The sequence below is a fragment of the Microtus pennsylvanicus genome, chromosome 4 (assembly GCF_037038515.1).
Source record: "Microtus pennsylvanicus isolate mMicPen1 chromosome 4, mMicPen1.hap1, whole genome shotgun sequence".
Lineage (NCBI taxonomy): Eukaryota > Metazoa > Chordata > Mammalia > Rodentia > Cricetidae > Microtus > Microtus pennsylvanicus.
The window spans coordinates 67,605,330-67,617,589 of NC_134582.1; the positions used below are offsets into that span (position 1 = coordinate 67,605,330).

General features: G+C 45.3%; 1 protein-coding gene across 1 annotated transcript in view; it reads left to right on the top strand.

Annotated features, from left to right (window-relative positions):
• The first annotated feature begins 8,245 nt into the window (after positions 1-8,245).
• Positions 8,246-12,260, top strand: part of Osbpl1a (oxysterol binding protein like 1A) — a 186,476-nt gene continuing 182,461 nt past the window's right edge. The window contains exon 1 of the mRNA XM_075969282.1: positions 8,246-8,478. The gene's annotated coding sequence lies outside the window, so the exon portion shown is untranslated. The remainder of the gene's footprint in view (positions 8,479-12,260) is intronic.

Consider the following 12,260-nt stretch of genomic DNA (forward strand, 5'->3'; position numbering starts at 1 on the left):
AGGGCCACAGGGGCAGGGCCTCCAAAAATGGAGGTGGGAGACCGAGATTTACAGAAGCCCATTGCAACACTGGTGGAGCTTAGAGAACCTGGATGCTTAGAGCCCTCTTGCACAGCTTGCAAGCAACTGACAGACAGCCCAGGGTCCTCTCTCAGCAGGAGGGCTCTCTGCAGAAGGGCTGCCTCCAGTCTCTGCCCCAGCCACTCTTTACCCCTGTTGTAGCCCCCTGGAAGCTTTCAAGTTTTGTTTTCTAAGACAGTGACCTCTTGTTTACCTTCCCAGGCTCAGGAGCTACCCTTCCAGGACAATGTTTCAATTTGGAGGGAGGGGTTTAATTCTGAAGAAGATGCCACACACCATCTCTAATTATTGCTAAATTGTTGGACACCTGTGAATGGGGAATCATGCTGTCATTTGGACAATGAAAACCCACAGAGAGTGGCCTGTGGAGGGAGCACTTACCTCAGCGAGAGAAGCTTCTTTATCTTTTTAACATTTCTTGTGTGTGTGCATGTGTGTGTGCAAGCATGTGGGAGTCAGAGGTCACTGCCAGATGTCTTTCTCTATCTCACTGAACATGGAACTCTCTGATTTGGCTTGGCTGTCTTGCCAGTGAGCTCCAGGGAACCTCTTGCCTAAGTCTTCCCAGTACCTGGACACAAGACACAGCAACACTTTATGTGGATGCTGAGCATAGAACTCAGTCCCCCCTGCTTGGAAGGTGTGGTGGTTTGAATGTAATTGACCCCCATAAGCTCATAGGGAGTGGTACTACTATTAGGAGGTGTGGCTTTGTCGGCGAGGGTATGGCCCTCTTGGATGAAGTGTGTAACTGTGGGGGTGGGCTGTGAGGTTTCCTATGCTCGGGATACCACCCAGTGTCTCAGTCCACTTCCTGTGACCTGTAAGATGTAGGACTCTCAGCTATTCCTCCAGCACCATGTCTGCCTGCAGGCTGCCATGCACCCTGCCATGAGGATAATGAACTGAACTTCTGAACTATAAGCCACCACCTCAATTAAATGTTTTCCTTTATGAGAGTTGCCACTGTCATGGTGTGTCAGCACAGCAATAGAGACCCTAACTAAGACAGGATAAGGTAACACTACACCAACTCAGCCATCCCTACCCCTCCAACCTACTAAAGCTGTAGCTCTCAACCTGTGGGTCGCGACCCCTTTTGGGGGAGGGGATTGAGTGACACCCTTTCACAGGGCTCGTATATCAGATATCCTGCATGTCAGATATTTGCATAACAGAAGCAAACCTATAGTTAATTAGCAACAAAAATAATTTTATGTTGGGGGTCATCACAACCATATTAAAGGGTCGCAGTATTAGGAGAGGAGAGAACCACTGCACTAAAGGGAACTTCTAACAGTAAGGGTTCTAAAAGACCCCTTTAGTCTGTACTGTGATATAGTGACCTGGCAACTTTGAAACCTTACAGCCCAGCCTTGGAGAGACTCTTCAAAACATGGTTGAGGACCATCCGGTTTGAGATTGGACTGGGTAAGTTCTGATGACTCTTCCGGATCTAAGATCCATGAATCTGTGACTGACTCAGCCTTTAAATCAGGCCCAAAGGCTGCACATGCTATAGCGACTCATCTGGAGGGATGGGTCCCTGTGACCTGGCCACATCAGGGACTGCCAGATGACTCGTGAATAGATGGCGGTGTTCACTGAGACGGGAAAAGAGATGTATTTTAGAAGTCATATAATAACAAAGTACAGAAGAGGCAGTGGAGAAAGCAGTACGTATTAGTTACTTTGGGGGTTTTTAAAAATTATTTGTAAGCATGTACATGTGTGGAGGTTAGTGGACAACTTGCCATCCATCATGTGTGTTTCAGGGCTGGAACTCAGGTTGTCAGGCTCGGTGGCAATGTCCCTTCACCCACGGAGTCATCTCTTCAGTCCCTTGACTCCGTGACAACACAGCTGAGAGGTGTTCTTTCGGGATCACGGATTGGGGATGCAGGCCATCACGTCGGGGAAGCATGGCCGTGGCGGTAGGCATGTGAGGCCGTTGGAAGAAGAGAGGTGGACCTGGGACTCCGCCTACTTCCTCCTTTCCAAGCCACTCACATGGGAGCGGGTTTTTTCTCTTCAGTTCAACTTTGCTGCCATTGTCTTCCCAAGGTTTGTCTTCTGGGTGATCCTAAGCCCCTGCAAGTCGACAAGATTAAGCACCACAAGATGGTTCCCGAAAAGAAAGGTTTCGACAGGTTTGCTCATTAGAGCTTAACAGTAGGGTAGCTGAGAACGAGAAAGCAGGTTAATCGTAGTATGTTAAGCTGTATTTTGGCTCATGGAGTAGAAAGCACTCAAGTTATACCTGGCAATGTGTACGCTTTACCTGCCAAAACACAGAGAGAGTCATCCCTGTGCTGTGGAAGGTTGCAGAGACGCCGCTGTGCCGCCACACTGTGACCCCTTTGCCCTCTGCCCTGTGTTTCCACAACACAAAGGACTTGTCATTCTCCCTACTCTCGCTTTCCTGGCCTGGTCATCTCTCCTGTTGTCCCCAGACTTCTGCTTTCTCTGCTCTCGCTTCTCTCTCTGTGACTTTGCACATTTACCCCGACTAATGACTATGCTTTGTACTCTGAGAAATTCTGAGTATACAGACAACTATGTCCAAGAGTGAACTCAGTGACTCTGCTGCTCCCCAGAGAACTGTTCTGTTGCCGGAGCTCATCCACCACATCTTCGTTAAGACTAATTAGAAGGGGGCATTTGGATAGGCCCTGATCCTGCCCCTTCTGCCAGGCTAAGAATAAGAGCTCCCAGAAGGAAGCCTCAATGGGGAGTTGTGCAGTTGGGGATGTAGCCCAGTTGGTAGAGCAGTGCCCAACATTCACAGAGCTCTGGTTCAGCTCCCAGCACTGCTTAGGCCAGGTACGGAGGCACTCGCATGGAGTCTCAGGTCGGCCTCTGCTCCATTGTGAGTGGACTAGATAAGACTCTGCATGAAAAACAAACGAATAAGAACAATGATCAGGCAGACTTTCCGAGGGTGCAGAGAAGGGCTAGCCAGCTGTTAGGCACACTGCTCACCATTCAGTCACAGCTGGAAAACCAGTTCTTGTGATGTCTGAAAGCAAAGGTTAAGAACAAGGCTGGAAACATTGTCTGGGAGCCTCAGTCTTACATGAAAACTCTGCTCACCCCTGACTCCGCTCATGAAAAAAAAAAAGAGTTAAAGAAACTTGGCATGCATTTTCTTTAGCAGTGGCACCCCGGAAAGACTGTAGATGAATTCTTTCTCAGATCTGAAGTAGTACTCTAGTTAATCCTCATCAGATAAACTCTTTGATGACAACATTCCTGATTTGCTTAAGTTCTCCAGTACTATACTTGTAACTTGTCATTAAGAAAGCTGTTATAGATACAGGTGTTGTGGGACATTTGTACACCGTGTCAATATGCACTGCTCTGATTGGTGTGATAAAGAGCTGAATGGCCAATACTGAGGCAGAAGAGGATAGGTGGGATTTCCAGAGAGAAAGAGGAAGAAGAGGAGGAATCTAGGCACCAGATTATGACAGATGCCAGGTGTTGGGGACCCTTCCCCGACTTCCTCAGTGATGGATGATCCTGGGTAGTGCCGCAGAAATCAGGACACAAGGGATGCAGAGTCGGAGATGCAACTGCATACTTTATTGTAAAGCCAACACTCTTTTTTTTTTTTTTTTGATTTTCGAGACAGGGTTTCTCTGTAGCTTTTTGGTTCCTGTCCTGGAACTAGCTCTTCTAGACCAGGCTGGCCTCGAACTCACAGAGATTCGCTTGCCTCTGCCTCCCGAGTGCTGGGATTAAAGGCATGCGCCACCACCGCCTGGCGCCAACACTCTTTTTACAACACTCAAATCATGATCCAAACTAACCATGAAACTAATACATGAAAAGAATTTCAAAGACTAGGAACTTGGTTGCAAATAATTTCAAGAGCTTCGTGCCCTAGCTAATCTAAACAAAAAGCTCAGTGTTATGGGGAAACCTCTTGCTGTAATATAATATGTAAAAACACCTCATCAGGAGACAAACCACCACCTAATCAGAGCCTTTGAACTACAGTGCACATCTGTGTTCTCAAGGACTGATCATTGGCAAGGCACTCTACTGATGGGAGAGGTTTGCCTCCTCCCAACTTGGTTTGCCAAGCCTATCAGCAAGAATGTTACCTCAAGTCACCCCTGCACAGAGTTTTTATGCAGTTCAAATCCGACCCTCTACAGCCAGGGAGATCTGCTTGCTTCTGTTTCCCAGAGTGCTGGGGTTAAGTGTATACCATTACACCTGGTCCAAATAATTTAGTATTTTAAAACATACTAGCTTCTTTTGGTTATTAAATACTCAGATAAAGGTAAAACAAAACAAAACAAACATCACCTTTTAAGCCTCCATGTCTCCCAACACCTCATAGTTTTGATGATCTGAAGTTAACATTAACTATAAAAGCTTTAATATGAGGCATTGGGATGGTTAATTTCTCCCAAGTCAACAATTTATCTGGATTTATCTGGTGACATCTGACCTATTTCTTAGCATTCCAGGCCTTGATTATCTAAAGACCTCCCTGAGGCCTCAGTCCATAATACTCTCCTTTTGATAAGACTTAAGAAGCCTTTAGCGTGCTCCAGCAGAACTTCAAAGGCACATTGGCATCAGGGCACATTCTCAAAGTATGCAACATACCAGATGCATTCCGCAGTGTTTTTTTTTTTTCGAGACAGGGTTTCTCCGTAGCTTTTGGTTCCTGTCCTGGAACTAGCTCTTGTAGACCAGGCTGGCCTCGAACTCACAGAGATCCGCCTGCCTCTGCCTCCCGAGTGCTGGGATTAAAGGCGTGCGCCACCACCGCCCGGCTCATTCCGCAGTGTTTAAGGCAAAACACAAAGTAGGTAGTGGATTCTGAGGAGGCTCCTGTTCTGGGAAGGCTTGCAGGGATGCAGGAGCAAGGAGAGTGGTAGGGAAGCATTCTAAGGGGCTTGACTCAAACAAAGAACCCAAGGTGAGTCCTGTCTGAAGCCAATCCTATCTGAAGGCCAATTCTGGTGAAACCTACCCTCCTCTCAAGGTCTCTGGTTCACTTCCCAGTCTGGATCAGGTTAGCACAGGAACAGCATGGCCGTGAGTAGCTGTTCTCTGGTTCCTTTCCCATTTCTCCAAAGCTAAGCTTCTGGTTCTCTTATGGGATACATCGCCATTCTAACATACAGTGCCGAGAGGGGTTACAATGCTGTCACAGTCTTCACATGGAAGTTAAACACTTGCCTGCTCATGTACTCAGGGTGGAACATGAAAGAAAACATTTATCCATTGAGTCTAGAGGGTGTATAACTGCCAGATGCTTCTCTATTTAGGTGAGTTACAACTGGGGACAGCAAGGTGACAGTACTTATGGAATTTCTATGTCTGAAATGGCAACTGATAGCCATAAAAGATTGTGTACGTTTAAAGCTAAAATGAGAACCCAGCACAAAGCTGAATTTCAAGTGTCTTATAGTTCCATACGGCTAGTGGCTCCCGACTGGATAGGACAGAACCATTCTGTCTCTGCGGAAAGTGTTGCAGAACAGTGATGTTCTAGAATAATGGATTCTATTACATTATCATTATGGGGTGTTTCACCTGTCCAATAAGAAAAAGACAAGGCTGTATCTTTTCTTAGCTTTTTAAAAATATTTATTTTATTTTTTAAAGATTATGTCTAGATGTGTGTCTGTGAACATGTGAGGGAAAGTAACCACAAAGACAGAAGGGTCTCAGATGCTCTGGAGCTGGTATCACAGGTGGTTGTGAGCCACCTGACATGGGTGCTTGGAATGTAACTTGAGTCCTCTGGAAGAGCGGTGGTGAGAATTTAGATGAGAATATCACCTGATGGTTCATGTATTTGACTCCAGTTGGTGCTACCATTTGGGGACATAGAGGAGGTATGGTCTTGTCACTAAAGGCAGACTTTAGGAGTGAAGATTCCCACCATTTCTGGCTGTTCTTCCTGCTTCAGACTTTTGTTCCAGGATGAGAGTCCTCAGCTTGTCCTCTCGTCACCTGGCTGCTGCTTGCTGGTATGGAAAGCAGAGTCCCCACCACCATGGCTCCTAACCCTCTGGAACCATAGCCCAAATTAAATCTTCCTTCCATACGTTGCCTTGGCCATGGTGTCTTATCACAGAAACAGAAAAGTGACTAACATGGGTAGCAAGTTCCTCCTTTCTTATTCTTTATACTACCAAAGAAACAAAAACAGCAACATCAAAAAACTTGTAAAAATACAGTACAATTAGTGCCTCTATCAAGAATGGACTGCCTCACCCTGCCGTGGGCTAAAGATCATTTTTCACTTATAAGTGAGCAGTCAATGAATTCAAAGTATTAGCCCTCCCAGTGAGAGTGAAGGTTCTCATGGAATCAGATGGGAAGTTCAACAGTCACTTTTTTAAAAATTGTTTTGACTCCCTTCTTTAAGGTTTTTTATTTGTTCATTATGTATACAATATTCTGTCTTTGTGTATGCCTGCAGGCCAGAAGAAGGCACCAGACCCCATTACAGATGGCTGTGAGCCACCATGTGGTTGCTGGGAATTGAACTCAGGACCTTTGGAAGAGCAGGCAGTGCTCTTAACCTCTGAGCCATCTCTCCAGCCCTTCAACAGTCACTTTTTATTTTGGCTGTGAAGATGTGTTATAGATCGGTGTCCTCAGAACAGTCATTACCATCCTAATCAGAGTAGCTGTGGCTACCTGGGGGAGACCCCAGCAGGAAGTGATGCTCACCAGAGCCTCTCTTTGTACACTTCCCTCCCAGCTGTGTGTGACTTGCCCCGGCCACATATAGTCTCAGATGTTGCTAGAGTGTGTAGAAGGTGGGTGGTTGCCCAAGTGGGATAGTCTACCTACACAGCACAGAGGAAGTTATCATCTATGCTGCGTTGAGAATTTTAGTGATGTGGCTGCTTTGTGGTCATTCGCATTTCCCTAAGTAAGTCCCAATCCATGCTCCTATAAGACCAACTCACTGGTTCACCAGATTGGACTCTGGTAGAATCATTATGTTGGTCTGATTGATGTCGATGTCCTAGCTGTAGTGAATATGGTTAAGTCTCCCTATGAAATGTTTACATAGTAAGATAGTCCAATGTTTTTTCCTTAAAGTCCCAGGGTTTCATCTCAACAAATATCACTGTGGTAGTTATTCTAGAATCTGCAACTGAGACATTGCGGTAGTTAATGCCTGTTTTATTAGGAAACGATGTCAGCCTGCAGAACGGGTTGCTTATGTCCTCCAAAGACATAGCTTGTAAAGACCTGTGACATGTGGCAGACACACGCGATGGGTCACACTCAGTCTAACAAGGGATCTGATGGGTCACACTCAGTCTAACAAGGGATCTGATGGGTCACACGCAGTCTAACAAGGAATCTGATGGGTCACACTCAGTCTAACAAGGAATCTGATGGGTCACACTCAGTCTAACAAGGAATCTGATGGGTCACACTCAGTCTAACAAGGAATCTGATGGGTCACACTCAGTCTAACAAGGAATCTGCTTGTGACAGGTTTTCAGTACAAGTTTCTAGACCTGAGTGAACGTCAAGACCATTAGCTTTTTTAAAATTTAAAATGATGCTTGTTAATTTTTCACCACGAACAAATACGTTTGTTAAATCCTTTTGCAAACTTTTAAAAGTTGAGATGTTAACAAGTTAGTTTTGAGCTTATGTATGAATCTTTTTTAAAGATGGAATTATATGAGTTTGAACCTTGACTGTGTGGTAAGTCCTCTGGCTAGATGGGTCAGACACACGAGTGTGAAAAGGTATGCTCTTTATCAGAGATTATTTCTTGAGAAGAAGTGGAGGGAAATTTGTAAAATCTTACTTCCATTCAATTTCTATGCATCTTTCACGCATCCCTAGTATGATGTAAATACTAGCTTTTACATCTGTTTGATGTGTTAAGACCAGGCTCTGAAGTGTGAGAACAGAAAGAGGTACCTGTTGCTAATTTATACTGCCAGGTAAGTTTACATGGGTCTAGTAGCAACCAAAATAACAATTAAAAAATAGCCCTGGATATCTGTGTATTAGGAGTCTTCACAGTATTAACCCACTGTTTTGCTCGGAGTCAATGCTGCCTCCTTCTGCATCTCCCAGGTCTGGTCCTCAGTTACTTTAGGAGAAAGGCGGGAGGAGGCGGCCAGTTAGGCTGGTCCGGCCGGAGGCGTGGTCTAGAGGGGCGTGGCCCCGCAGCAGGTCACGTGCCAGGCCAGGCGCCAACAATTCTGGCGCGCGCGTTCCCAGGCCTTCCTGGCTCAGGAGGCGCGGTTGCTCGGCTTCCGCACGGTTCCCTCTCGGGATCCCCGGGGCGTCCTCGTGAAAGCGGTCCGCGTGGGTGACGGCCGCCGGGTGGCACGGCCCGGCCTGTGTGGAGGCCGCCTCAGGAGCGGGCCCGTGAGCGCGCAGGTCAGTGTGGCTCCGGGTGGGGCGTGACGGGCCTTGGAGCCTCGGGATCTCGGCTGTGAGAGCCAGGGCTGCGGGCGCGACACGCCGCGCATTTGCGAGCGACTTAGGAGCGCGTGTCCTAACTTGTAGTTTCCTTCCAGCCGGAGGACTGATTGACAATGGAAGTCACGCGTCGTGCGTGAGACCATTGTCCCGGACCGCCTTTACAAACCCCAACGACAGCAAAAGGCGATTTAGCAATCGAATGACCACAGCTGCACTGACTCTTAACCCAAGGCCCCAGAGATCTTCAGGGGGCATTGAATCGCGTTTTTCTGCTTGGAGCCGTCAGCCCGTCGGGTGTTTTTAAGTAGGCAGCATTATGGAATTGAATGGCTCCGCGTCTGCTAGTAAGTTAGACAAAGCTGATTGAATGCTGCTCAGTAGCTATTGGTTTGTAAGGCTGCTTGATAATGGAATTGAACTAGCTCTGCATCAGTAAGGTCTTGCCTGAAGTCCTTCAGTTCTCTGTAAAAGACACATAGTGGCTAGTTTGGAACAGATTCATTTCTTAGCTTTTGGAAACTGTTGACTATGTTGGAGGCCATCAGTGTTCACATGCTAACGCTGTGCTGCTTTTTTTCTCCCTTGCACCATGGTTAATATAAATTTTAAGTTCCTCGGATAAAATGTAAGCATCTGTAATTATGGAATAGCTACAAAGTCCACTTTCTTCCCATACTCTAATTCTAAATTGCCAGGTGAGCCCCGTGTACAACCTACACAGAGAAAGATGTGAGTAACACTTCCAAAGTTTATCCTTTTAGTTTCTCTCCGGCAGAGTAGCTCCCAGCAGTGTTTGGCAGCTGATAATCAAAATAAGAGTTAACTCCCAGAAATCAAGCAGCCTTATCGGAAATAGTTGTTCAGTGACACTTGTTAAGTGTTGAATGTACATCATCGGGGCTGTGGTGGCAGTGGCTAATTCCTGTCTCTGGGACTGCTCATTTTGCAGGTATTATTCAAGCAGTTTGCACACCTGTTCACAGCCAGGCAGGATTTCTCTAAAAAGTCCTTCTCCTGTATTCTCTTAAAGGGAAATGAAATGGTTCCAGAAGGAACCAGTCTGTGGAAGAATAGTTGGTTCTTTTGGGGGGTTGTATGATGCATTGTCCACTAAATTACAAACTTTCTCTTGTTGATTTGACTGAGAACTGTGTGATCATAGTATTTTTCAGTTGGAGCTCTGTTGTGGCAATTTTTGTTTTATTTTCAAGACGATATTATTTCCTGGTTGTCATTCTCCTGAGTGCTGGGATTGCAAGCCTGTACTACTTCACTGGACTTGGTGACAGTTTCTTACATGTTGACACATTAAGAAGCTGACTTCATAAGTGCTCACAGAAAAAAAAAAGTCAGTAAAAAGTAGAAATCAACTAGTAACATATGGAGGAGAGAGAATAAGATAGCCCTGCTTGTGAGAAGTGTGAAGGGTTAAGATCTTTGTCAGGTCTCTTTTTTTTTTAAGGTTTATTTATTTATTATGTATACACCATTCTGCCTCGATGTATGTCCGCACACCAGAGGAGGGCACCAGACCTCATTACAGATGGTTGTGCGCCACCAAGTGGTTGCTGGGAATTGAACTCAGGACCTCTGGAAGAGCAGCCAGTGCTCTTAACCTCTGAGCCATCTCTCCAGCCCTTTGTCAGGTCTCTTAACTGGGTCAGCTTCAGCCAGGATTTTGTTGATGGCATTGTAAATTCTTTGAGGTTCCTAGAAGGAGTACATAGGTTTTGCAGTGTAGTTATTGGCATATGCCAATTCATTAATGAAGTTTCAGAAAGGGCTGGGGAGATGGCTGAGTGGGTGAACTACTTAGTATTGTGAGGACCTGGGTTCTGAAGACAGACACGTCTCTCTAATCCCAGGGCTGCCACATTATGGGAGGTGGCAGAGGCAGGGGGATCCCTGGAAGTTTCTGTGACACCTACACTATTAGCTGTTAGAGACAATGGTGACCAGGAAACCCTGAGTCAAGGTAGAAGGCCAGGAGAGACACCGGAAGTTATATGACCTCACACATGTGCTGTGCACACAGACACATGAACATGCCACACATACCATGCACACAGCGATGAGAAACAGATATGTCACACATTGCATGGGTGTGTTTATGATTTTGGGTGTAGTGTCTTTTATCTGAAATGGTCTTCGTGGCTGAACTTGAGGTTTTTCTCTCCCAAAACTGAAGGGAAGCTCATGGGTAAGAAATAGATGATTCAGGGTACTCCATTGGTGTTTCCCATTCATTAGCCTGCGAGGAGGACTTTACGACATAACTACATGTCCCATCATGTGCTGTTGGAAAGTAAACCACAAGCATGCTTTGTGTCTACTTCCTTTAAAAGTGACTCATACTTCTAGTCCCGACCACTCAGGAGCTGAGTTAGGGGATCTCCTGCACTCAGGAATTGCAAGCTGTCCGGGGTAACTTCCAGACTCTTTTCCCTCACAACTTCTCTTTAAAGATAAATTTCTATAGTGTATAAACTGTGATTCATTAATATTATATGACTTTAATTCCATTTTCAAGATAATTGATTTTCAAGTATGAAATAAAGTGGGAGAAGTTGAAATTCATCTTGTCTAAGGTTCAAAAATGTTTATTAAAAATAAAATTCCATCAACTTCCTTGTTAGTATTGTCATTATTAACTTTTTTGTCCAGTTTGAGATTCCTCTGTGGTAGCTTCTGTAGACCAGCTGTTTTGAAACACTAGCTAAAAGTTTTAGAATCTGACCAGGCAGTGGTGGCACATGCTTTTAATCCCAGCACTTGCGTGGCAGAGGCGGGTGGATCTCTGTGAGTTCGAGGCCAGCCTGGTCTACAAGAGCTAGTTCCAGGACAGGTACCAAAGCTGCAGAGAAACCTTGTTTCGAAAAACCAAACCAAAACAACAACAACAACAACAACAAAACCCCAAAGTTTCAGAATCTTCAAATTGAAGTCTCGGGTGCAGGAAGCTTCCTCCTAGATAAAAAATAAAATGTAGCACAAAGTAGAAACAGTGTTGTAAAGGAAGGCCATGACACTTAATGTTCATCAAGCATTAAGTCTTTCAGCCGGATTTATGTGAAATGATAATTACCCAGCTATTAGGCATTATTTTCTGTGTGACATTAAGTGGCCTCTGTGACTAACACAGACAGGAGGTGATTCAAATGATAAGTGTTAAGAGCATAGTCTCTTGCCTGGAGGGTTTGACATGGTGGCATGTGACCTGAGCTTAGGCAGCTGTGCAGAAGAACAGTGCTTATCCTCAGGGCGGAGATTCACCCAAGAAGTTAGAGGAAAAAGTTTTCTGCATGAAAAGTTAAGCAGCTTTAATGTTAACCCTAAACACTAGAGAGTGCTTCCCAAACAGCTCTTACACTGTTGCTTTCCTTCAACTGCCAGGTGTGAATCGGATTCCTGTCTTCAGTGTTCACATGGGAGCAATGACTGAATCCATGGTACTGACCTGAAGTTTATGAGATAGATTGCATTATTTTATCCCGACATTGCAAGTTCTGGATTATTTATGGTTGTGGTTCTGCTATCATCCACTTGGCAAATAATTTTAATTTCTTGTGTTTTGGCTTTTCAACCGGAAACTCGCTGTAGATTAGCTAGGAATCTCTTACCCGTGTCGAGTTTCTAAAACAAAAATGCATCTACTTGTTTGGATCATTGCAATTGCCATCATTGTAAAAGTGTGTGTGCAAGAGTTATCAGTTGCTTGGGAACAAGTAATCAGAGCA